The sequence below is a fragment of the Cnephaeus nilssonii genome (assembly GCF_951640355.1).
Source record: "Cnephaeus nilssonii genome assembly, chromosome: 2".
NCBI classification, from domain to species: domain Eukaryota; kingdom Metazoa; phylum Chordata; class Mammalia; order Chiroptera; family Vespertilionidae; genus Cnephaeus; species Cnephaeus nilssonii.
In genome coordinates, this window is record NC_137073.1 from 55,569,565 (window position 1) to 55,595,815 (window position 26,251).

Below are 26,251 nucleotides of genomic sequence, written 5' to 3' on the forward strand. Positions count from 1 at the left end.
CTGGTTCCTCTGTGTCTACCTTATCACTCATCCATATCCTGCTGATACAAATTACTTGTTTATACTTTACTCTCATGTTTCATATACATAATTTTGCAAGTATCATAGAAAGATGTACGTATAGATATGTACCTATAGTAAACATCAAGTAATTCAAAATTTAAACAAGAACAAATATACTTATTTAATTCCATTTTTACCAAATAGTTCCATCATAGTTTCTGTTGTACCAGAAACTACTTCTAATATTGTATGTGCCTGATTTTGGTTTAAAATTGTAGTGGATATTTCACTACTACAAATTTGACATTAACTTCTAGTGCAAGCAATGGTTGCTTTAACTGAAAATGAAATGATTACTGATTTTAAATAAAGTTTAGTTATTTAAGTAGTACATTTGGCATAGTATAATTTAAATTTATCCCAAAAAATGTTGTGCCTTAAAATGGTGCTCATAATAGTTTATATCAATTATGCAAAATTCTAAGTGCAAACGTTTTATAAAAGCAATTACTTCTCAAGGCTTATGGGCTATTCCATAGAATTTCTTGGAATCAAAGCAATAGGCTAAACTGTGAGTTAAACCTTCCCGGTTATATTTGTTATCTTGATGTATGCTAATCACTATATAATATACTTAATAATACATTATATAATAGTCCTTCCCTTTGCCTTAGAAGTAGAATAAAGATAAATGGGAAAAAATGGATAAAATTAAATCACTGATTCCACAATGTGAGTCTATCTGCATATTCCAACAGCGTTAATGACTCACTATGGAGACTGATGGGAGAACAGGACCAGGTGCATTTGTACAAGTCGTTTAGTCCCATCAAGTGTGCCTTTCAGCAAGCAAAACTTATCTGTTGTCACTTGGGGAGAGTAAGTAGATTTGGGAACTAGCACCCATGGGTAGTATAAAGTAGCATGGTTCACATTGTCTGAAATTGCTCATGCCCTGGTTCATCCAGCTGGTAATGAAGCAGTCAGCATCCCATCTCTGGAGTGGAATAGGCAATTACTCTAGCTTGAAACTCTGCCCTTGCAAATTGAGTGTGGCAACAATTCACATTGGCTGTCATTATCAAGTCCCTCAAAACAGGGTAGCTTTCCATATCAGTACAGAAAGAAAAACCAGAGACGCCTAAAAAGTTTACCTTAACTTCAAATAGATTAGTCTACAGGGATGATATGGATATTTAAACTGCTTTCTGAGAGACTTTTTTGTACAGTTTTATTCTTCAATCTTAACCTAAATTGCTCCAAATAATTCTAAAATTTTAGAATATTTGCATAGATTCTCATTAACCAACCTCCTATGTTGCAATACATTTAGAAAACAAAACCATTTATCATTCTTCTAGTTACATTTTGATGCTGTTAACAAGCAATCAAGAAAAGAGAAAACTTCCCTGGGAATCTGACTATTGGATATAGAGAAAACAACACTTTGTACCTGTAGCTCTCAAACCTGGCTCATGTCTGTGTCTCCTGCTAGCCTTTAAAATAATACCTGTGCCCTGGCCCCACCCATACTAATTAAATCAGAATTTCTAAGAGTTAGGATTTATAGATAATTGTTGTGAAAAGTCCCTCAGATGATTCAAGCATGTTCAAGGTAAGCACTACTAAAAATATAGTATGCACACAAATCACCTAGCAAAGAATTTAAACTGCAGATTCTAATTCAGGTGTTCTGTGTTGGGAACTAAAAATCTGGATTTATATCATGTTTCCAGATAATGTGTATGTTGCTGGTTTATGGACTGCACTATTAAGTAGCCAGAATGTAGAGCAGAACTTCCCTGGCTTAATATTAGCATTTTCTAAGGGCTTTTAAAAAATCCCTGTGGCCATGACACATACACCAGACTCATTACATCAAAACCTCGATAGGGCCCGGCTGGCTTGGCTCAGCAGTTGAGCGTTGACCTATGAACCAGGAGGTCATGGTTCAATTCCCAGACAGGGCACATGCCTGGGTTGCAGGCTTGATCCCCATTGCGGGGAGTGAAGAAGGCAGCCAATCAATGATTCTCTCTCATCAGAGATGATTCTATCTCTCTCTCCCTCTCCCTTCCTCTCTGGAATCAATAAAAAATATACTTAAAAAAAAACAAAACCCCAATAGGTGCAATTTACTCATCAGTAGTTTTTTTAAGTATCTCAGGTTATTAAAATGTGCAGGAAATGTTGAGAACCCTACTAATCTAGGTGTTCTCATCATCCACTATTACCTATCCAATTTCCCCTCAATCCCCTCACTTTTCTCCTTGAATTAATGACACAAAAAAATCTCCCATTAAAGCAAATCTTAAAAACTTTGATTTCTACCTCTGTAGCATCCTCATATCAGTTGCCATGTTTTATTCATTCAATTGCTGAAATATCCACTAATATTCATCCGCTCTCCTTTGTAATAGTCAGCACATATTTAAGGCTTCATTACCCTTCGTCTATAGTGTTCTACAACATTTGTTTCCAATAATTTCTATCTAACTCAAGTTATTTAAAAACCCATTTAATATATTTTATCCAATGTTGCCAAATTAGTCTCTATCTCATTACACACATAGTATTTGAAAGGGCAGAGCAGGACAGCACAAAATGTACTGTATCCCTCCATCCTGTGGAACTATGTATATGACTCCTTTTTCTAAGAAAACCCGCAAGAATGTAACAGTTGCATAAACCTGCCAATAGGAATGTAGAGAAGTAGACTCAGTCCAAATTAGGCAAGCTGCACAGTACCCCCCCCATGTAACCAGACCCCTGCCCCTGCCCCCTGACCAATCAACGGGGCCACGAACGTTCCCCCCGCCCACTGCTTTGGACCCCCTTTAAAGCCTTTGTTCTCCCAAGGCTCCTCCTCCTCTCCCCACCTCCCCACTGCGCTGGGGTGTGTGCCAGTGTGTGTGCATGTGGGACTGAGCTCAAGCTAGCTTGAATACAGACCCTTTGCTTTTGCATCGGACCCCTCTGGCTCCCTGGTGGTTTTTCTTGGGGACCCCGAATTCTGGGCATAACAGTATTCACTCCCTGGTTTAGCTTCTTTGTCTATAAAATTTAAGCAAAACCCTTCAAAATAACATTCAATATTCTTCATATTCAGATTTCTACTCCATTTTCACTTAAGTTTTCAATATTATCTCTCATTATATAGAGAGATTTTCTTGGGATCTTACTTATGTTTTTGTCATTATAATCTGTTCCTCAAACAAAGCCTATACTTTCCATGGCAATTTCTTCTGTTTCTTCAACTCAAAATACTTAACCACATCTTTACATGTCAAACTTATTCAATCTTAAAAGCTACCTTGAAATCTCCTTCTAACACACCAAACAAAATAAGAAGCCTCCTTCTAGGACCCCCCTGTATTTTATATTTTGCTTAAAATAATAATAATTAAATAATAGTTAATTTTTCCCTAATCTCATCCCCAAATTTCTCTACACCATAAAATCCTGGAACACAGAAACAAGGTTTTGAAAACCACCCCCCCACCACCGAAAACCCTGCCCATTATTTCCCTCTTTAAATTTATAGTATACAGTCTTAAAATATGCAAAGCAAATACTACATAAGGAAAGATAGTTAATTCCCCAAGGAAACAATGAGTTTCATAGTGAGACTGAAAACTCTGAAACTTTAGCAACTACAACTGATACACAGTATTTAACAAATAATAGGTTCCCAAAAAACAGATTATCAAAATTCAAAGACAGGCATTCTTTTGCCTATACAGGTTTTCAAGAGAAATCTTTAGATTTGCAAAGCCTGTGAGAAAAAAATGAAAGAGGCATCTGAGATGAGAAACAGAGTAAGCATAAAGGCTGAGGGGAGGAAATGCAAATGGTGGGCTGGATGGAGAATGAAGAGACTGCTCTGTCTATGCCAGTGTGTGTGGCAGTTACGGAATGTTTTGAAATTGATAATGTCTAATGAACAAATATTTAGAAAATTGTTCATTAATTAGTTTTATGTTAGAGAAGATACAACCAATTAAAATATTTTAAATATCATCTAACCAGCAGGAAGAAGATGGTTGAAAACAAGTACATATTTACTATTTACCCAGAATAATTCAGCATTTGTCTAAAAATTTGCTTTCTGTTTGCAGTATTTCTTACATGGATTTCTAGAGTGAAAAAATGTAGAAAAAATCTGAATTTACAATTAAATAAATTTTTAATTATGATAGATGTAGAATTAGTACATATATAATAATAACTACATTCTTATTTAAAATTATGGGGATTATGTTATAAACATAAAATATAGCCCAGAAAAGCTGAGAATCATTTAGTCTTTGAGTTCTCATGCTCTATTTTTAAATTCCATGTAAAATTTAACACATATACTACAACAGATTAATTTTTAATATGAAATGCTCTAAATTATTTATCTTTAGATAAAATGTGCAATTCAATAAAATATGTCATACTTAAATCTGGTAAGTACTACCACCAGAAACCTTTTTAGGGAAAGTTTCTTCATCTAACTCTGAAAGAAATAATTTCAATCCCATCACACCCAACTGACCTAACTATGTGCATACATCATCCTTTTGTTTTTAAATAAGTATGCCTCAAAGTTTGCACCATTCAATACATTGTCTTTTAAATAGCATGCACATCAACACATATTTCTGCCTTCAAGAAGTTTAAAATTTAAGAAAAAGTATAAAACACAATTGTTGGATAAGATCAAACTTTAAAAAGAGAATAATCAGGACGATCTTCATGAAAAGGTAGCATTTAAGGTGGTCATTGCCTTAAATAATGAATAAAGTTTTGGCAGGTACCTGGGAAACAAGAGAGTTTGGAAAGAAGAAAACATCTGAATAAAGGAGAAAATAGAAATGTATGAGGCTCTTTTCAGAAACAAAATAATAAATTGATTTTAATTGTCATAGAGAATGCATATAATAGATGGAGCTAAAACAGGAAAAGTAAACCAGGTTCACACTATGGAAGATCATGGGTATTAATACTAAGGATGTTACTACACAGTGAGATGTTTTTTAATGTTCTTAAATTGGGAATGACAAGATAAACATTGTTCTTTAGAAAGTTATTTTGATGACATAATGTTGGATATTAGGAAAGCCACTCCGAAATTTAATTGCTATAATGCATATAATCCACTCACCCACTCACCAAAGGTTTGATTTCACTAATAAGTCTATTTTCATTTTGCTAACTGTGTTATACATCAAATAATTTGCATCAACATATAAAATAAAGTTTTTCTTCATCCCAACAAAAGAAATTACCCATATGTCCTCATGTAGAATCCTGAAAACAGGAATCATTTCTTAGAATCTTTACATACATGGAATTATTCCCGTTTATTATGAAACTGATGAATTATTTTAGCCAAACCTGTGAATATTTAACTCAAAGGTGAAATGCAAATGTTAACAAATAAACAGTGATTCTGAAATATCTAGAATGAGAAAAATTTAAAGTAGGTAGATATGTTTATTTCTAAAAAGTGTTAAACATGGAAATGTTTAACTATAAAACAGAGTACTACTGCTAAGTGCTTTTGGCTTCAGGTTTAGTGAGGAAAACAAGAGATGGCGGTTTTCATCATATGTCAAGAGAGATGCATAACTGAATCCGAAAGCCTGGAACAAAGCAACAAACACTGCAGTACAATGAGACACATCCTTCATAACAGCCTTCAGTGCTCTGTGGTTTTTAGAGTTAATTAGAAGCAATTTCAAATATACTGTTTTCATCTTTATCTTAAAAATGGCAACAGAGTCAGCTTTTTTAATTCCAGCCAGGTGATGATTTTATAACCTTAGCTATGTAGGCTAACTGCTAACAGCTCAGGATCTGAGACTTTCAAAGTTATTTTTAGGACATACCAGTTAATGAGCAAGTATAAACTTAAACAAAATGAGCAGCAGGGCAGAGGCAACCAAATGTCAGGGAGAGTCTCAGATGGTAGGACAAACTGTAATTATTCAATCCAGTTATGGACAGTAGTGAATAAAAATAAACCATTGCCAACTGCTATCCAGTCAAAGGTTTAATTTTTATGCATATAAATAGAAAATGCACAGGAATATGAACACACAATGCATGTCAAAGGAACTTACTCCTACTGTCTTTCAGGCAAACAAAAAATATAGTCTCCTTTCCTTTTCTGGAGCTTCCCCCATGCCACCATATTAGCTATACTACTCGCATATAGCTCTAATGAACATTACACTTTTGTTTTGTACTAACTTATTTGTAACGACAAGGCTTCATGTAATCTTTTAACATGTTATAGAAAGTTCCAAGAAATCAGCATAGTCGTAATTCACTCCCTCCACTACCATCACACCAACCTTGGGGCCTGGACCCCACTAAGGATTAATACTCAGTGTCAAAGAAAGGCTCAAATAAACCAGCTCATTTGCATTGAGGGGATTACATCAAGTTACCAGCATTTAGAGGATAGAAAAGCCAATTTTTCCAAAGTTATGGCATTGTAGAACATGACACTTTTATCTTCTACTTGTTTAGTTTTCAATGTAGAGTATTGTAACAATAGGGGGCCAAAAATCAAGAGGATTGGATAAGCTAATTTTATTAGTGTATCTCCTCTGATACCTTTCATCAGTGTCTTGTAGTTTTCCAAGTAAAGATCTTATACCTCTTTGGTTAAATTTATTCAGAAGCATTGTAATATTTTTATGCTATTGTAAATGGGATCATTTTTATTTCTTTTTCAGTTAACTGGCAGTTACCTTATAGAACTGCTAATGATTTTCACATGTTAATTCCGTATCCTGCAACTTAACTGAATTCGTTGATTAAACCTCATACTTTTTTGGTTGACTTATTAGTATTTTCTATATATAAAAAAAATCATGTCATCTGCAAATAGTGACTAAGTATTACTGACTGATGACAGGTATGGAAGACTGACCCAATATAGTACAAAACTTTCTTTCATAAACATAATGCAGCTGATGATGGTGGTGGAGGTGGTCATGACAATGGCAACTTATATGTAGAAACAGATATAACTATTGTAACCAAATGCAAATTTGTTTGTCTCCCATTGCACTTTAACATTTATCCAGTGGAGAAACTGAATGAAAATTCTAGATTTTTTTTCTATTATATAATAAATAGTCTTATGTGACCTAGAGTCATAAAACAACATCACTATTGATACTTAGGATGACCAATATAATGCAGCAATCAAAACTCTGAACATGATCTATAGTTAAATTTTGCCAAGACCAACTTCCAGAAGGCTACTTGTTGCTTGGATGGTTGGTATAATGATATATCTTTTCCCCAACTCTGTTAGTAATCTTGTCAACTCAGCCATAAATGCTGTTTTCTAATATTTCTAGCTTTCCACCAAAATGCACATGGTAGAAATACATTCCTTGGCCCCTTTCTTACTGAGTAGGACTGTATCTATAGTTCTAGCCAATAAACTGCAAGTGGATTACATGAAAAATATTTAATGGTTCAAACAAAACCCTCCAAAATCTCTTTCTTTTGGATACAATGAAGGGCTACATTCAATACAGTGATAGTCTCTTCTGAGCAGACACCCTTTACCATCCTCTCAGCCCAATAATGAATAAGGAAAATATAATGGAAGTAAGAAATAAACTGTTCTTCTAAATCACTAGATTTTGGAATTAACTGTTATACCAGAATAACCTAACCTCTTTAGACTGGAAATGGAATGGTGTAATAACAAAACACATATGTACACACATCTAAATCACGCAGCACTGGTTTAGGGGCTAGGTGGCAATCAATGGAGAGACTGATAATCAGACCCTGGAAAATAGCAATTGAGTTCATGATAACTAGAAAAAAATCACTTACTAAATTTGTAGCTTGAAGGGAATAGGATGAAAAATTAAACTTTAGCAGTATGTGTTAGTTGCTGATGGCTAAATTTGGTGAGTCACTTATAAGGAAGATGTTTGTCTGAAAAGAATCAGCAGATTTTCAGCAAGACTGAAAAGATATTAAGACTGTCCTGAAATTTGAGAAATTCCAGATTTGAAAGATAAAACTGTTTTTTATCACCACCTCGTAAAAAAAGTAAACTAAAAAAGCCTTTGAGTAACAAATGTTGACTAGAATTTAGCCTTGTAGGAAGGATCAAATCAAGAGGCATGGTCCACATGTTCATTGCTAATACCTTCAGATAAATCAGATAATCTTAGAGCAAATACCCAGTTAAAACTGTGGTGCCAAATTACTTTGAGTTGGACAAGATGGCTCAGGGATAAGAAGCCAATGATGTGACTTCCCCACAGGTGTATAAAAAAGCAAAATACTTGAAATTAATTATAAAGAAAGGATCATAGGTGGAAGAAGCCATAGAAATATAGCAAATCTATCCCCTCCCAGCCCCTCCCTTCTGGTTACCATCCCTTTGGTCTCCATCTCTATGTGTCTGGTTTTGTTGGTTTGTTTTGTTTAGAGAGAAAGATAACTACCACATGGTTTCACGCATATGAAGATGTTGCACTTTTGTCCATCATTAGCAGGTTGGTCACTTGCTTCCTGATGCAGCAGTAGCTCTCTTTACCTTGTGGCTTTGGGCTGCATCAATATTCAGATATCTTGTACATGTTTCAGACAACCCAACCCTTATACTCCCATAGTTTCTAAGAACACACACCAGCTTTCAGAGTTGCCTTCTTGAAATGAGTGCACGAGGACTGAAATTAGAAGGGAGCACCTTTGCCTGTTCCTTATGGAGGAGGGAGTGAGACTTAAAGCAGGTCAGCAACTACATCCAAAGAAAAATCTCTTCACAAATCTCCTGTCTCTTTGCCCTTTGATCTTCTCCTTGTGAATTTGAGAGCTGCCCAGGGGAGTATTCCTTTATATCCTTAGAAAATATACATTTCAATCTGATGCTCTCCTTTGGGATCTTTATCTTCTCTAATAAAAGAGTAATATGCAAATTGACCATCACTCCAACACACAAGATGGCTGCCCCCATGTGGTCAAAGATGGCCACAAGATGGCCGGCAGGGGAGGGCAGTTGGGAGGGACCAGGCCTGCAGGGGAGGGCAGTTGGGAGGGACCAAGCCTGCAAAGGAGGGCAGTTTGGGGTGACCAGGCCAGCAGGGGAGGGCAGTTATGGGCAATCAGGCTGGCAGGGGAGCAGTTAGGCATTGATCAGGCTGGCAGGGGAGTGGTTAGGGGGTGATCAGGCTGGCAGGCAGAAGCGGTTAGGGGCAATCAGGCAGGCAGGCAGGCAAGCAGTTGGGAGCCAGCAGTCCTGGATTGTGAGAGGGATGTCCGACTGCCCGTTTAGGCCCGATCCCATGGGTCCCAGATTGGAGAGGGTGCACGCTGGGCTGAGGGACAACCCCCCTACATGAATTTCATGCACTGAGCCTCTAGTTTATTATAAATTGACATCTAAATTGAAGCTTAAAACTTAACATGCTCTCACATACTAATAGTATCCATCATTTGGAATGTGCTAATAACTGCCCCAAACACTTTAACTTTACATCTATTTCCTCTTTTAAGCCTCATAGGATCTTTATGAAGCTGGCTTATTATTCCAAATTTTAGATGATATTCAATTGCTGAGTGTTTTGCTTTGCTTTGCATTGCTTTGTTTTAACCTCTATGCTACATTAACTGCCATTAGTGGTATGTATATTTGTTACTGGAAAGAAATATAGAAAAACAATGTGCCTCATTCTTATATAGTTTCTATATATTTTGGCACACTTTGGGTATAATTTTAGAGAGAAAAAGAATATGCTTCACTATAAATTGTCTAAAGTGCTATGCTTCACTTTATTTTAGAAAAGTTTAGTCATGAAAGTTATACAGCTGGTGATCTGTTAGTATACTTCACTTCTTTTTCTTTTAATGCTACAAAGAAGGTCTGACATATACATATTGAGAAATATATATTCCAACAGTGAATATATAATCTCTTTCATAATCTTCTGGCAATAGAATATTTTAAGTATATCACAGTTTTCTCTATGCTTTCTCAACAATGAGAACAGCTTCAAAGTTTCACTTTTCAGAGGGATTTCCCCTCAGCGTTCCCTCTGATGCCTCCCACCCTTCCCTTGCCTTCTGCTGTTCTTTTCAAGCTTTTTCTGTTCATTCTCTTTTTACAATTCTTGCTGTTAGTCAAGAGGTTTACTTATGGCACCTGTCACCGAGATATTACTTGAAAGGAGCACAACAGGGTTTTCACAGGATTAAAATTCTCTCTTGAATATGCGAATATACACATTTTAGTATTAATTGTTTATTTTGCATTTAGTATGACTGCAGGCCAGCTGGCATCCTCCCTGAGCTTCTTCATCAAGCACATGCCAACTGCCACTTGAAACTGCTCTGAACTTCATAAATGCATGCCTTTAAGACTTAAGCTGCCAGTTAGCTCTGCAATACGCAATCACTGCAATTTCTTTATACACACAAGTTCAGCTAAGCCAGGAGGAAGCAGCAAGCTCTGCCCTTGAAGCTAAGGGATAACTGACAAATATATAGAGTAATATCTTCCATGATCCTGCTTCTCAAAGCTACTTTAAAAAGAGTTTAGTTGCCTTTTCAGTAGGGCTCTTTTATGGTGGCTTAGTCTTTTATTGATTTTAAGTTAAGTATTTTATTTTAAGAAATGGAGATGTCTCTGTTTGTCCCTGTAATACTTATTATCTACTAACAATCCACTTTAAAAGAACTTGGTATATTAAAAATTATGCCTATATTTATAGTGGTGTACGTAATTTTCATTATAAAAAGTGGAGTTCAGTTAAATCACATTTCTTTTGGAAAGAGGCATCTATATATGGCACAAAAATCACAAATGACATTTGCATTTCGTTTTTAAATTAGTTGTTTCATTTTCTGAAGAGACAGTCAAGGTCAGAGCCCTAGAAAAGATTTTCAATATGGACTGTGCTTCTCTCTGTGCCTTAGAGACCACAGAAAAAAAAATCTTATCTCTGACTTCAATTTAAATAACATTATAAGCACCCCACCCTGTCCTTTCTAAACCAAATACACCTGCCAAAGGTGGTGAGGGACAAGCATATTTCATTTAATTGTAAGTTGATTGCTATTAAGTTTATAGCTGAATTGAGTAAATTTTTAATTCCAACTTAAAAAGCCACCAAGGCAATGTGCAGAGGGAGTATGCAAAAAGCATACTTGAAGTTAATGGGTATCCAGAAGGACAGATAGAAAGGAGGTTTTATAGGATGTGTAGAGAGAAACAATTCAGAATTAGAGGGAGTTGGGGAAAGCTGGTATTAGGGAAAGAAGAAAAACTTTAAAAATAAAAAACTCCTTTTCATCTTCAGAAAAAAGGTGTCTTGCATTGAACATTGTTATGAACACTATTGTGTTAACAGAACAGGGTAGCTTAGTTTAAGAACATGAGCAACCCATGTCCTACTAACCATATTGTATTGTGAAAAGGAACTATCTTTTGTCTCAAAAAAGAGCTGATTGTTTTTCCTGTATGATTACCACACTAACAATAAGATTTTCTGGATTTCATGGGAAATTTCAAATTTTTGCAAACTTTAAACCATCAAAATACTTACTTAAAAGCTATAGATTCTGTTTCCTTTATGTTTTCTAATTCAAACCTTCAACCCCTGTAGGTTTTAGTAATAACATATTTACCTAGAATCTATTGTATCAGATGTACAAAGAGGATAGCAATAAAAATACCATTATTTTTCTTTATGGTTAAACCATGGATTTGACAGTGCAATTTAGCAGTGCTGGCTGCTTTCATTTTCTTCTTCCAAAAGAAATGTGTGCTGAAAAACAATGCTTGTCCCTGACCAAATTTTTCAAAATAGTTTTGAACAAAACAATAAATAGTGTCTGCCATCTTTGCTCACATTTAAGGAACACAGTTTAGTACATTGAATAGGGTGGAATGGAAAGAAAGATAGACCAAAGACAAAGTGTCTCCCGAACTTAAAAGAAGATATAATATTCCTTTGAAGTTACATGCTTATTATCAAGGAATGTTAGACTTATCAGAAAGATACCATATATAGGATTTGTACATATATTTGAGTTTTATGGATTCTGTGCTCATTACAGCAAGCCATTAATATCAGCTAAAACTTCATCTGTCCCAATGGATCTCTTCATACCATAAAATGTGATGGTAGAAATATTAGACTTAAAAAAAAAACAATGATGCAGTTACTAGAGAAGATTCAGTTTATAAGATATAAAAACATAAATATAAATATCAAAAAATGCATAAAAATATAAAATACTGCCAGGCCAGTGTGGCTCAGTGGTTGAGCATTGACCCATGAACAGGAGGTCAAGGTTCAATTCCCGGTCAGGGCACATGTCCAGGTTGCAGGCTCATTCTCCCGTAGGGGGCATGTGGGAGGCATCCAGTCAATGGTTCTCTCTCATCATTGATGCTTCTAACTCTCCCTCTCCCTTCCTCTCTCTGAAATAAATAACATATTTTAATACAAATACAAATACATATACATATATAATAGTATTCATTCATTCAACATATATGCAGTAGAGCCTACTATCAGGCACTAGTTTAGATGCTAGGAGTTCAGCAGTGAACAAAATGACAAACATCTCTTCCCTGAAAGGCTTACAGGCTATTAGAGGAAGAAGATAGTAAATAAGATAATTAAAATATATCAATTTTTAGATAGTGATAAATACTGAGGAGGAAGGGAATAGGAAATGTGTTTGGAGAATAAGGGTTTAAAATGTTAGAAAGAGTGGTCTGAGGAGGCCTTACTGAGGAAAGGCTGAATAAAGAGAGAATGGAAGTCACGCAGATATCTGCAGAAGGAGCATTTCAGAGAGTGGGAAGAGCAAATGTTAAGGAGGGGGCAAGTTTGGCTGAAAGAGAGTGAGCAAGAAAGTAGTACCAGGAGGTGCGGTAGGAGGCAAGATCAGCCACACATGAATGGCCTTAGAGGTCCTTACAAGGCCGTTTTTATGTGTGAGAGTTTTAAGCACAGGAGTGATGCTCTGGCTAGTGTGTGAGAGTAGGTAGTGACAGGGAAATAAAAGATGAAAGAAAGAGAGAGAGTTGGAAGGTGTGCAGGTGTTTTCCTTTTGCCCCCCAGATGTACTCATTCTCCAACCTCTTCACCCTTTCTCAGCCCTAGGAAGGTGACCTGTGTTACAACTCCTAGGAGAACCTGGGAGGAAACCAGAGGGAGGAAGAAGAATGAGGTCAGGGTTGTTTCCTTGACTTTACCCCATGAGTTTGCATATGGCTGGTTATACTGTATTATGCAATGAAAGGTCACTGATCCTTTCAAATCTGCCAAGTTTACTCAACTCTCTAAAACAGTTTCTTCCCATTTTGCTCATTTATATTAGTTTCCTAGACTTGCTATAGCAAAGTACCAGAGATTTTGCGTCTTAAATAACATAATTTATTGGCTGACAGATCTGAGACCAGAAGCCTAAGATCAAGGTTTCAACAGGGTTAGTTCCTTCTGAAGGTTGTGAAGAAAAATCTGTTCTATACTTCTCCCTTAATTTTTGGTTCCCTCAGGTGTTACTTGGTTTACAGGTGGTATTATCTCTATATTTTCACACTGTCTTCCTTCTGTACATGATGACAATGTGTCCAATTTGACCTTTTCATAAAGATAACAGTCATATTAGAGTAGAGCCCATCCTCATGACCTCATCTTAACCTATTCATTTCCAAAGACCCTATTTCTAAATAATGTCACACGCACAAGTACTATACAGACTTCAATATATTTCGGGGTAGCACAATTTAGTCCATAACATGATTCTTCCAGGCTCAGGAATGAAAATAACCTCAGGTTCTGGTTAGCTTTGTAAGATTTCTTTGTAAATAAAATTCTTAATTATCATATTATATTTAAGCATGTCATCTATTTACTGTTGAGAGTCTAATTAAATAAAAGTCTCTATGATAAGAGGAAACAATGGTAACCTGCATCAGAATGCTGACAATAGTTGTAATGAGATGTGGTCACCAATATGGATATAATTTTGAAGGTGAGGCAACAGTATTTGCTAAATAATTGAATATGGAATATGACAGAATAAGATATGTCCATGACCTTTGACCTGAGAGAATGCAAGAATGGTGTTAGCATTCATTGAGATGGAGAAGGCTGTGAGAAAAGCAGGTGGGGGGATGCATGATATCAGAAAATTAGCTTTGAATATGTGAAGTTTGAGACACCTATTGAAAACTAACAGGATACCTTGGATACATGTAAATGAGGTTTAGGAAGAGGTCTGTCCATGCACATTTGAGAATCTTTAGTGTATATACAGCATTTAAAGCCATCAAAGGTCTAGCTGTTGAAATTCTAAAGTTTACAGAGAAGTGAGTAGCAGCCAATAAAGTTGACTAAGAAGTAGCAAGCCATAAAAATAGAAGGAAAACCCAGTGTTTCAGAGGTCAGAAGGGAAGTGAGAAATATTTTCAGGGAACAGAGTGCTCACTGTATCCAATACTGCTGATAGGTCAGGTAATGTGAGTTCTAAGAATTGGTCGTTGGATAATTAAACTTATGGAAATAAGCCAGAACTAGAGATAGAAAGCATAGGTACAGTCTTGTGCACAAGCGTGGGGCCCAAGGTAGATGACTGGACAATTCTGGAACTAATGTGAGAAGGGTTAAAACAAATGTACCACATGTCATTTACAAGAGATATCTGTTTTTGTAGAGGTCACTTTATGCTGTTTTAAACTTAAGTATTAACTTTAACTTAGTCGTGGTTTATCCTAAGGCATGGAATTGGCTGGAAAAGAGATTAATATTATTAATTTACAAAGGTCTATATTATTGAGATGTTTTATAAGGAACTTGTACCATTTCTGTAATTGAAAGTAAAAAATAATACAAGTCAAATGTATGTAGAAGCGATCAACTTCCAGTATGGCAGTAGAGGAGCTCTGCTGACTCTCCCTGGTGGAACTGGTTAAACTTATTTTTTTAAAAATAATAATTTAAAGCCTCTGGGAATAGTTCTAAGGGCAAACAGAAGATAAAGAAACATCTAGTCAAGAAAATCTATGGAAAATTAATAAGAAAGGTGAGAATCTAGTGTGTGAACCAAAACCTCTCTATCCCTCTACTCTCCCAGCACAGCTATGCGCAGACTCCACTCCAGACAGCTGCAGCCAAGAGCACAAAGCTTTCCTCTCCCCTGCTCCCAGCCCAGGGCTCTTCCAGGGGAAGCAGGACTTCAACTTTACTCCTCCGGCCCCCAGATGTCTTCTGTTGAAGCTAACACCTGAACAAATGGGTCAGGAATACTATGTTTAAACACATCTTTCTTATGAAAACAAATTTCACTTTCCTCCAAAAGAAAGACTGTTGCATTCTGATAGTGAAATTCAAAAAGTATAGAAGGCTCAGCTAGACAGCTGACTTGAACATGTTCTCATGTAGAAATAATTTACAGGTAATGTGATTTAGTAGCATATGCTTTTCACATGAAAATGTTACTATGACTACTTGAGGAATTTTGTAAATGTGAAAATAATTTTGAAAAGCACAAAGTACCTTCTCCTCTAGAAAAATCAATCAGTATAACAGATATAGGGCAAAATTCAAACTACATTTCTGAGCCTTTTTCCCTGTCTCACAAATATTATCCAGACTCCGTTATAATCCCCCTATATGTTCCTGATTATTTTGATCAATGCTACAGTATATTAGAAAGACCGTTCTCCAGGGGATTCTCTTCATCTTTCAGTCATATTTTTCTCTACTCCCTATTTCTTCTTACACACTTATCAACTTAACTAAAACACGTTTGCTTTTTATTTTTACATGATTCTTTAAAGACTTACAATTCATTGTTCAAACTTTCCATTCTTTATAGAAATGTAGTTGAACTGTCAGCTCTAACTATCCAAATTTATGTGATAACACATTCCTTAGGGCATTTTAACATGAAATGGAGATATCATTACACACAGATTACAAGACCTGTCATTTAAACATTCCATATTACTTAGGACTATATTATGTCACAGTCTATGATGAAGATAGAACATACTAATTCAACAAATTAGCATCTACTGGGCATATATATTTGAATAAGACAGGTCTTGAAATTTAGAGTATTGAAAAAATTAGTTTTCAAATAATTCTTATGTATTACTCTATTTTACTGAATAATCTCTACCTGAATAGATAAGTCAGAACAGTTTTAAATTAAGAACTATTGTTCTTAGGGTATGATAAAAAAAATCAGGTAAGGTTAATTACTAATATGAAAAAAACAACAAGTTTGAATATGTTTCCTCACTAATGTGGCTTTTTGGCACTAAGTTATTTAAACTATGTCAACTCTGTTTCTTCATCTGTATAAAATAGAAGCAGTAATATACTCCAGAGGTTATTGTAGGCAACGACATAAGAATTTAGCAGGGTAAATGTTTAAGGGATATTAATAAATCTGTGGTACATAAAATATACTTATGGAAGACTTCAGTCATTTTTTTCTCTCCTCATCGGCTTTAATGGAACTGTGGTAGAGAAAGAAATGAACCCACAAAAATGTCTACATCTCAGTCCCCTGAATCTGTGCATCTGTTACCTTAAATGGCAAAAAGGACTTTACAGATATGACTAATTTAAAGATATGGTAATGAAGAGATTATCCTGTATTATCCAAGTGTGCCCAATGTCATCACAAGGATCCTCATTAGAGGGAGGCAAGGAGGTCAAAGTCAGACAGGGAAATGGATGATGGAAGCTGATGCCAGAGGGATGCCATTGTTGGAAGACAGGCATGAGCTGAGGAATGTGGACTCAGTTTTAGACTTCTGAACACCAGAATTTTAAGATTATAAATTTGTGTTGTTTTAAGCTACAAAATTTGTGGTAACTTATTACAGCAACAATAAAAAATTAATACAGGAACCTACTGTTAAACAAATCAAATGAAGCTTTAATGAGAGCCAAGAAAGCAAAGAGGCGATGAAAAGCTTAGAGGAGCTAACTCCCAGGTAAGAGAATCTGAGTTTGTTACCTGTTGATCAAAATTTTCTTCTAGCCATCCTCTTACTTTCATTCCACTGTACTTGGGTACAATGGGATTTCACAAATTAAAGACTTTTGTTTATAGTAAATGTTCATATTCATTGGTGCCTACTCTATTTTAAGCACAGTTTTAAGTACAATGATATAGCAATCATTTATTACTTCCAATGAGATAAGGCTGTATGGGGTAGATACTCATTTTGCATATTTACAGATGGAAAAATTCAGGCATGAAAAAAATGACCTAAAATATCATGAAATGAGTAAGTGATTCAGCACAGATTCAAACTAATAGATAACCAAACCAGAGAGGTGTTCTTTTCATATTTAACCTTTGAAAAATTGTAAATATCAATCATAATTTGGTCTAAATTAGTGTGTCTGGCTGCCTTCTAGATAATAGGTAGTAGGAATGGGATTTTAGCACAGGAAAAATGAACTTATTCAATGTACAGAGAACAGTTTAGCTTTAAGTTATTTATAAGTTATATGACTGAGGATGCTAAGTATTTGTGAAAATAGACATTAAGAAGCAGTATTTTGTGTTTTTTTAAAGTACCAGAATAAAGGTAAATATATGTTAAAATAACAAAGTTTTTCCCAGCCGGCATGGCTCAGTGGTTGAGCATCAACCTATGAATTAGGAGGTCACGGCTCGACCCCTGGTTTGGGGTGTGAAGAAGGCAGCTGATTAAGGAATCTCTCATCATTAATGTTTCTATCTCTCCCTCTCCTTTCCTCTCTGAAATCAATAAAAATATTTTTTAAAGAAAGTTTTATTTTCCTTTTAAGTTTTCCAAGATTGGCCAGGTCCCCACAAATAAGACAGGAAAACCCTCTTTTAAATCAAATTTACATTCTCTCTGGTCTCAAATCCCAAGCTTTTATCACTGCTATATTTTATATTAGCTGCATATTTTATTCTTAGAAATTATGATCCAGCTTAAGAGACTGCAGGTGGGATAATTTAGCAAGTGGAACAGAACATAAAGTTAATCAAGTAAATATATTCATGACTTGGTGAGCCTTGAGTTAATAAAAAATAGTCCTCCTAGCCTCAATCCTAGGATAAAGCTTAATCACCTTGTCTCTACCTTCATTCTCAAAGTTTAACATACCACTTTGAATATACAACTATTGAAATTTAAGTTTAATATGACTCCTTTCTAAACATTCCATGATAAATCACCTGGTGGAAATTTTTAATTGAACAGTTTAAACTTAAGTTTTATTTGTAGCATAACAAATGTGTTTATTAGATCTGCTACAACACACATTTAATAAAAGCCACTTTGTCTTTTGAATTACACTGGCTCTATCTCTAAATTTTCCAGCCATGTATTCCAGGTTTGTTTTTTTTTAATATCTTTTTAAAGACCACTGATTTTAACTTTTTTGAAACTGTCTACTTGAGTTAGCACTTTTCTATTTTCCAGGTGAGAAATTTTATTATCTCTTAGAATTCAACCCATTCCTTGGTTCTTACGTTTGAACTTATTGCCAAGACCACAATGGTAGCAAAGGTATCTGTCACACTTTAAAATAGCATGATTTCTGTGTTATCATGGACAGCGGTGTACAATCTTGTTTCTAACAATGTCTTGGATCCCATGCTTTCCTAATTGATGTTGATTTTCTAGATTACTTGTATGTGATATCCAATTATAAGTTATTATGAGACTCTTCTCATGTTTCATAGACATTTACTTTGACTCTTTTTATCTCATATTGCTGATAGATCCCTGTTATAAGGATTGCTAAACCAATTACACTGTCAGGAATGATGATGGTTAACAATGATCTGGGTCTGGTTTGTGCATGGCTCCTCCTGCTGAAATAACAGTTAGACATAAAACAAAGTTAAAATCTATTACTGCCTCATAATGGGAGAAATACTAGTAGTTACCTTCTAAGTAAATATGTTCTTGAGAGAACCAGGTGACATTAGTGAAAATGGCACATTAAGTATCTCCAAAAATTCTCTTCTATATAGAGGCAATTAAAAATCTATATAAAAAATTTCAAAATACATTCATTTCAAAATCAGTTCATTTTCAAAACTCTGGAATTTAGCCAAAGACTTGCAGCAATTCTAGGGCTGTTTATTCAAACAAACAAACAAACAAACAAACAACAATAAAAACACACACACACAGCTAAACCTCAGTAAGAACAGTGAGCTTTGTGGCATTTTAATTTGTCGTAATCACAATCCCAACTCCCCATCTTGGTGATGGCCTTAAAAACCACCAGGCTGCGATCACAGTGGGAAAGTAGCAGCAGGGCAGCCAACACAGGGGCAGAGCAGTGTGGGAGCTCTCCCAGGGCTCCGCTTCCGAAGAAGTATCCGTATTTGATGTGTTTGGTGATTCCCTAGAAATCCTCACTTGAAAAATGGTCTTTAAAACCCAACAGTTTTCCAAGTAGGAAAAACTCAGAGATCCACACCAAGACACATCAAAAGCCAAAGGCAAAGAGGGAATTTTGAAAGAAGAAAAACGATTTACCATGTAAAATGTATCCTCAATGCATTTTACTCACTGTGAGCTTACCCAGTGTGAAAAGCTTTTCCTCTTGAGTATGTGTTGAAAAAAATTATAGATAATTGTTTAAATGTGCAGCTCCCTTATATAGTGGACAAGAATTGGGGCAATCAACAAATGACAAGTGCTGGAAAGGATGTGAAGAAAAAGGAACCTTTGTGCACTGCTGATGGGAATGCAGACTGGTGCAGCCACAGTGGAAAACAGTATGGAGATTCCTCAAAAAATTAAAAATGGAACTGCCATTTGACGCAGTAATCCCACTTCTGGGAATATATCCCAAGAAACCAGAAACACCAATCAGAAAGGACATATGCACCCCTATGTTCATAGCAGCACAATTTGCAATAGCCAAGATTTGGAAACAGCCTAAGTGCCCATCAGCAGATGAGTGGATTAAAAATTTGTGGTGCATCTACACAATGGAATACTACGCTGCTGTAAAAAAGAAGGAACGTTTACCATTCACAACAGCATGGATGGACCTGGAGAGCATTATGCTAAGTGAAATAAGCCAGTCAGAGAAAGATATATATCACATGATCTCACTCATTTGTGGAATATAATGAACAACATAAACTAATGAACAAAAATAGATCCAGAGACACAGAAGCATCGAACCAACTGTCCAACCTCAGAGTGAAGGCAGGGGATCAAGGGGGGTTGTGATGGGGGAAGAGATCAACCAAAGGACTTGCATGCTTGCATATAGCATAACCAATGGACACGGACACTGGGGCGGTGGGGGCTTGTCCTGGGCGGGGGGGGCGGGCAGGAGAAGCGTGGTAGGTCAATTGGGGAAAAAGGAGACATATGTAATACTTTAAATAATTAAAAAAAAAAAGAATTAGGGCAAGTATAAGATTAACCACAAACCGTAAAAGGAAAACTTTTAGAATAAGATGTCCATAGGGTCTTTGAAAAGTTTTAAAATATCCTTGGGAATCTAGAAGGCTATATACATTCATACATCTGTACACATGTGTAAGACTCTGAACATGCTCAATAAAGACCTGGGAAGGCCCTCTGATCTCACCTCTGGATGACCTTAAGCATCTGTTCAAACAGTAAGTAAAGGCTAAAGTGAACATTTCAACTGCATAACTTGGTCTACAAGCCATGCCTTAAGAAACACACAGGGCTACTATCAGCAAAGACAGAGGCAATTACTGGTTTTAGGTATTTAACAAATATGCTTCCAAACATTAGCTATGAGCAGAGACTCCATTAGTCATAGAGGATGAAGAATGCAGACTTTAGAGAAATAGTTCAGAAAAATCATTAAAATACAAGCAACTATAATAAACCCTTGAAGTGAGAGGGATGGAGAGCATGTCTGATTTCCAGAGTTGACATATTATATTATTTTAAATGATCCAGTTTTCAACAACAAAAATCATGAAAAGAAGCAAAAAAGAAATTCTGGGCTTAAAAGTAAAATAACTAAAATCTTCACTGAGGAAGGCAAAAGAGAATGAGGAAGGCAGAAGAAAGAATGGACACACTAGAAGACAGGTCAATTTAGACTATCTAGACCAGTGGTTCTCAACCTTCCTAATGCCGCAACCCTTTAATACAGTTCCTCATGTTGAGGTGACCCCTAACCATAAAATTATTTTCGTTGCTACTTCATAACTATAATTTTGCTACTGTTAATGAATCGTAATGTAAATATCTGTGTTTTCCGATGGTCTTAGGCGACCCTGCTAGCGGTTCTCAACCTGTGGGTCGCAACCCACAGGTTGAGAACCGCTGCTGTAGAGCCTAAGACCATCGGAAAACACAGATATTTACATTACGATCCATCAACAGTAGCAAAATTATAGTTATGAAGTGGCAACGAAAATAATTTTATGATTGGGGGTCACCACAACATTAGAAAGGTTGAGAACCACTGATCTAGACAATGAAAGAGAAAGAATGAAGATAACTTAATGGCTCAAAAGCATTCCAATGGTGCATGATGTGAGTACCAGAGGAAAAAAAGAAGGAGAAAAGAGAAGAAAGAATACTTGAAAAACACAGTTTCCAAAATTTGATGAAAAACATGAACTTAGACATACACATTCAAGAAACCCAACACATTCCAAGTAGGAAAAACTCAGAGACCCATATCTAGGCAAATCATAGTCAAAATGTCAATAGCCAAAAGCAAACAAGGCATCTTGAACGAAGTAAGAAAAGACTTATTATCCTTAATAATATTAACAGCTGATTTCTTACCAGAAACCATGAAAATCAGAAGGCAATTTGAAAGATATATTGAAAGTGCTGAAAGAAAAAATACTAGTAAAATAAAATACATCTTCAAACTAAAATTATGGATCCAACAACAATAAAAAATCATTAAAACGGAAAACAAAAATTTTAAAGTACAATACATACAAAAACTGAGAAAAAATTTTCACTATCAGACTTGCACAACAAGAAATATTAGAGAAAGTCCTTCAGACTGAAATGAAAGGTTCTAGACTTATAATAAAATCAAACCTCTAACTCTCATGATATACAAATGTTATTCAAAATGGATCAAATATCTAAATGTAACATGTAAAATTATCAAACTCACCCTAGCTGGTTTGGCTCAGAGGATAGAGTGTTGACCTGCAGACTGAAAGGTCCAGGGTTTGATTCCAGTCAAGGCCACATGCCCGGGTTGAGGCTCCATGCCCAGTGTGGGGCATGCAGGAGGCAACTGATCAATGATTCTCTCTCATAATTGATGTTTTTTTCTCTCTCTCCCTCTCCCTTCCTCTCTGAAAATAAATAAAAATATATTTAATAAATAATAGTATTAAACTCTTAGAAAGCAATAGGTAATTCTTCATGACTTTGGATTAGTTAATGGTTTCTTATATGTGATCTCTAAAGTATAAGTAACCAAACAATAAGCAGATAAATTGAACTTTATCAAAATGTAAAACACTGTTTCAAAGGACACTATCAAGAAAATGAAAAGGTTACAGAAAGGGAGAATACATTTACAAATTATATATCTATATAATCTCAACCTTGCAAACCTACTCCTATGTATATATACTGAAGAGAACTGAAAACATATGTTCATATAAAAATGTGAATATAAATGTTAACGGAAGTATTATTCATAGTAGCCCCAAAGTGAAAACAACCCAAATGTCCATCAACTAATGAATGGATAAAACAAAATGCATATGATGGTTAAATTTATGTTTCAACATGACTGGGCTAAGAGATATTTAGATATCTGGTTAAACAATGTTTCTTGTTGTGTCTTGAGGGTGTTTGAGAAGAGATTAGTATTTGAATTGATGGAGTGAATAAAGCAGATAGCCCTCCCCAAAAGGAACAAAAAGGTAGAGGAAGGTTGAATTCTCATTCTGCTTGATTGGTTCTTGTTCTATCGGGCTGATTGAGCTGGTCATGGTTCTTCTCTTACCCTTGGCAACATAAATATCAATATAAATACCAATTGGTTCTGTGGTTCTGATTCTCTGGAGAACCCTAATACAATGTGATAAATCCATACAATGGGAAATTATTCACCTGAAAAGAAACAAGGTACTTATGTGTACTACAACATGATTAAACCTTCAAAGCATTATGCTAAGGGAAAGAAACCAGACACAAAAGCCACATTTTCAATATGATTAAATTTGAATTCAAAGGCCATATGAGTCAATAAATAAAATGTCCAGAATGGGAAAATCCATACAGAGATTAGTGGTTGCCAGGTTTGTGGAAGGTTGGAAATGGGAAGTGACTGATAATAGCTACAAAATTTCTTTTTAGAGTGAAATTTATGTGAAACTGAATAGTGGTAATGGTGCACAACCTTTAATCAACCTATAGGCTTTAGTGTCTCGCTAGTTTTTTCCTATAAACACTACCAAAATAGTTCCTGAGAAACCAGAATTAAGAGGAGTAAAGATGATTTTATTAAATAAGTGTTACATGTACATAATGTCCACTAACTATAAACAAACCAGCTCCTCGAAATACTTTAACAGTGAGTGGTCACCATCCATATACTACAAAACGGTTTGAAGTTATGCCAATTTCTGTTTCTGCTCCTAGGCCTGGAGGCAAATGGTTGTTTCTAAGCTTCTATCTTTATAAATGCACATGATGAGACTGACAGGACCTAAGCTGATCTAGATGTATCAATTACTACACATGAATGTATAGTTTAAGAGGATTTCTTAATCTTCAAAACCAGAGAGGAAAAAACACAATTGACATATAGACTTTCATTTCTTCCTGTCCATAGTGATTTGTGACCTGTCATTCCCTAGGCAGTTTGGAATAGAAGACTAATATTCTGACAATTTCCTTATCTCTATTTGGGAAGACACAACTGGCTATGGTTTTCTGAGCTCATGTCATTGAAGCTGCAATATTACTGCAAAATAGGTGTTGAAAATTGCAAGTAATTAAGAACAATATAAAAATAAACTTCTCTAATCCATTATTCTTTACTACAGAAAAGGGATTCACCAAAGTATCTACATTAATAAAAGAGAAAGATGCAAATTGACCGTACCTTCGTGACGCCCACCAGTCAATCAGGAGTGAATATGCAAATTAACCCAACAAAGCTGGTGGGTTAATTTGCATACACAGGCACCAACGGGCGGGGCCATGGCAATGACACAGGCATTTCACACAGCCCCAGCCGCTCCACTATGGGCCTCTGGGCAGCGTAGGAAGGTGCATAGGCGTCTCCGGGCTGGAGCAAAGGCAGAAAGGCGGCTCTGGCCAGAGCAAAGGCGGTGCCAGCAGCCAGGGGAAGGAAGGCCCATTCTTGCAAGAATCTTTGTGCATCGGGCCTCTGGTATCAAATAATTCCAAGATGTTTCCATGGTTGAAACCCAACTAAAATTGATTCCTTTTCCCTTGGATTTATATTACATTTTCTGTGTAACTCTGGAAATCAAGTTTGCACAAAGCAAACAAAAAGGGCATTTGTGTTTATTTTACTTTGGGTAGAAGATCTCTTTATGTGTTATATTTGTGATTAAATTTTAATTTCCTTGAGGGTAGAGAACATGTTATTTTTAACTTTCCCTGAGCATAGATCTGAAAATAGACATTCATATTTGTTAAAAGGTTTATAGGGAGGTAGCAAATGAAAGTCAATTCATGGGTCATGTTGAAAGACAACCTAAGCCCTTGAGGATCCAAAAGGGCCTCCATATTCAATGATTAATATATTTATACTCAGATTTCTTTATGGCTATCTTAAAGAATTTAATATGAAAGGTTAAGTTAGTTGTTTTGTGAAAATCTCATTAAAATATTACATTTTCTAAAATATACATTTTAAGTTTTGTAGATAAGTGATTCCTACTGCAGAATTTATTTTATATAGGTTGCTTGAAGAATTTAAAACCCTGTTCAAAGGTGCAGGCAATTACTCAGAAGCACACCTTTACTAAGTTAAGGGAATTTATGGAGTTACTAGAGGCCCGGTGCATGAAATTCGTTCATGGAGGGGGGTTGTCCCTCAGCCCAGCCTGTACCCTCTCCAATATGGGACCCCTTGAGGGATGTCCGACTGCCTGTTTAGGCCTGATCCCGTGGGCAGTCAGACATCCCTCTCACAATCTAGGACTGCTGGCTCCCAACTACTTGCCTGCCTGCCTTCCTGATTGCCCCTAACCGCTTCTGCCTGCCAGCCTGATCACCCCCTAACCACTCTTCTGCCAGCCTGTTTGCCCCTAACTTTCCTCCTCTGCTGGCCTGGTCACCCCTAACTGCCCTCTCCTGCAGGGTTGATCACCTCCAACTACCCTCCCTTGCAGGCTTGGTCCCTCTCAACTGCCCTCCCTTGCAGGCCGGGTGCCTCCCAACTGCCATCTCCTGCTGGTCATCTTGTGGTGGCCATCTTGTGTCCACATGGGGGCAGGATCTTTGACCACATGGGGGCAGCTATATTGTGTGTTGCAGTGATGATCAATCTGCATATTACTCTTTTATTAGATAGGATAGAGGCCTGGTACAGGGGTGGGGGCCAGCTGGTTTGCCCTGAAGGGTGTCCCGGATCAGGGTGGGGTTCCCTTGGGGCATGGGGCGGCCTGAGCGAGGGGCCTGTGGTGGTATGCAGGCCGGCCATGCCCCCTGGCAACCCAGGCGGAGGCCCTGGTATCTGGAATTTATTTTCCTTCTACAATTGAAACTTTGTAGCCTGGAGTGGAGCCAAGCCTGGGGCTCCCTACAAGGCCGGCAGCCATTTGTATTGGGGTTATAATTGAAACTTTGTTGCCTTAAGCGGGTGGGCCGGGCCAGGGTGTGCGGAAAGCTTTGCTTCCCCTGTTGCCGGCGGCAACCCTGGCCAGCTCTCTCAAGCTCCATTCTGCCGCCATTTGTTTGAATTTGTTTACCTTTATAATTGAAACTTTGTAGCTTGAATGGAGGCTTAGGCCTGGCAAGGGCAGGCGGAAAGCTTGGCTTCCTCTGTTACCTAGGAAACCTTGCTCTCTGTGGCTGTAGCCATCTTGGTTTGGGTTAATTTGCATACTCGCTCTGATTGGGTGGTGGGCGTGGCTTGTGGGTGTGCCGGACGTGTGGTAAATTTGCATATTTGTCTATTATTAGATAGGATCAGTTCCTGCATCGGAGACAGGCAGGTCCTCTCCCCTTCTTCCATAGTAAGAGTTGTCTGGGGGTAAATGACTTCCCAACTAGAGATGA

The 26,251-nt window shown here is 36.6% G+C and overlaps 1 protein-coding gene across 6 annotated transcripts in view; it reads right to left on the bottom strand.

Annotated features, from left to right (window-relative positions):
* The window catches only part of LOC307108733 (uncharacterized protein), an 823,426-nt gene that overhangs the window by 307,434 nt on the left and 489,741 nt on the right, over positions 1 to 26,251 (bottom strand). Inside the window, exon 13 of one of the 6 annotated variants that reach the window (XM_079786884.1) lies at positions 22,160 to 22,335. The exons of the other annotated variants lie outside the window; for them this stretch is intronic. The gene's annotated coding sequence lies outside the window, so the exon portion shown is untranslated. Of the gene's footprint in view, positions 1 to 22,159; positions 22,336 to 26,251 lie in introns of those variants that run through there. 6 annotated transcript variants of the gene reach the window in all.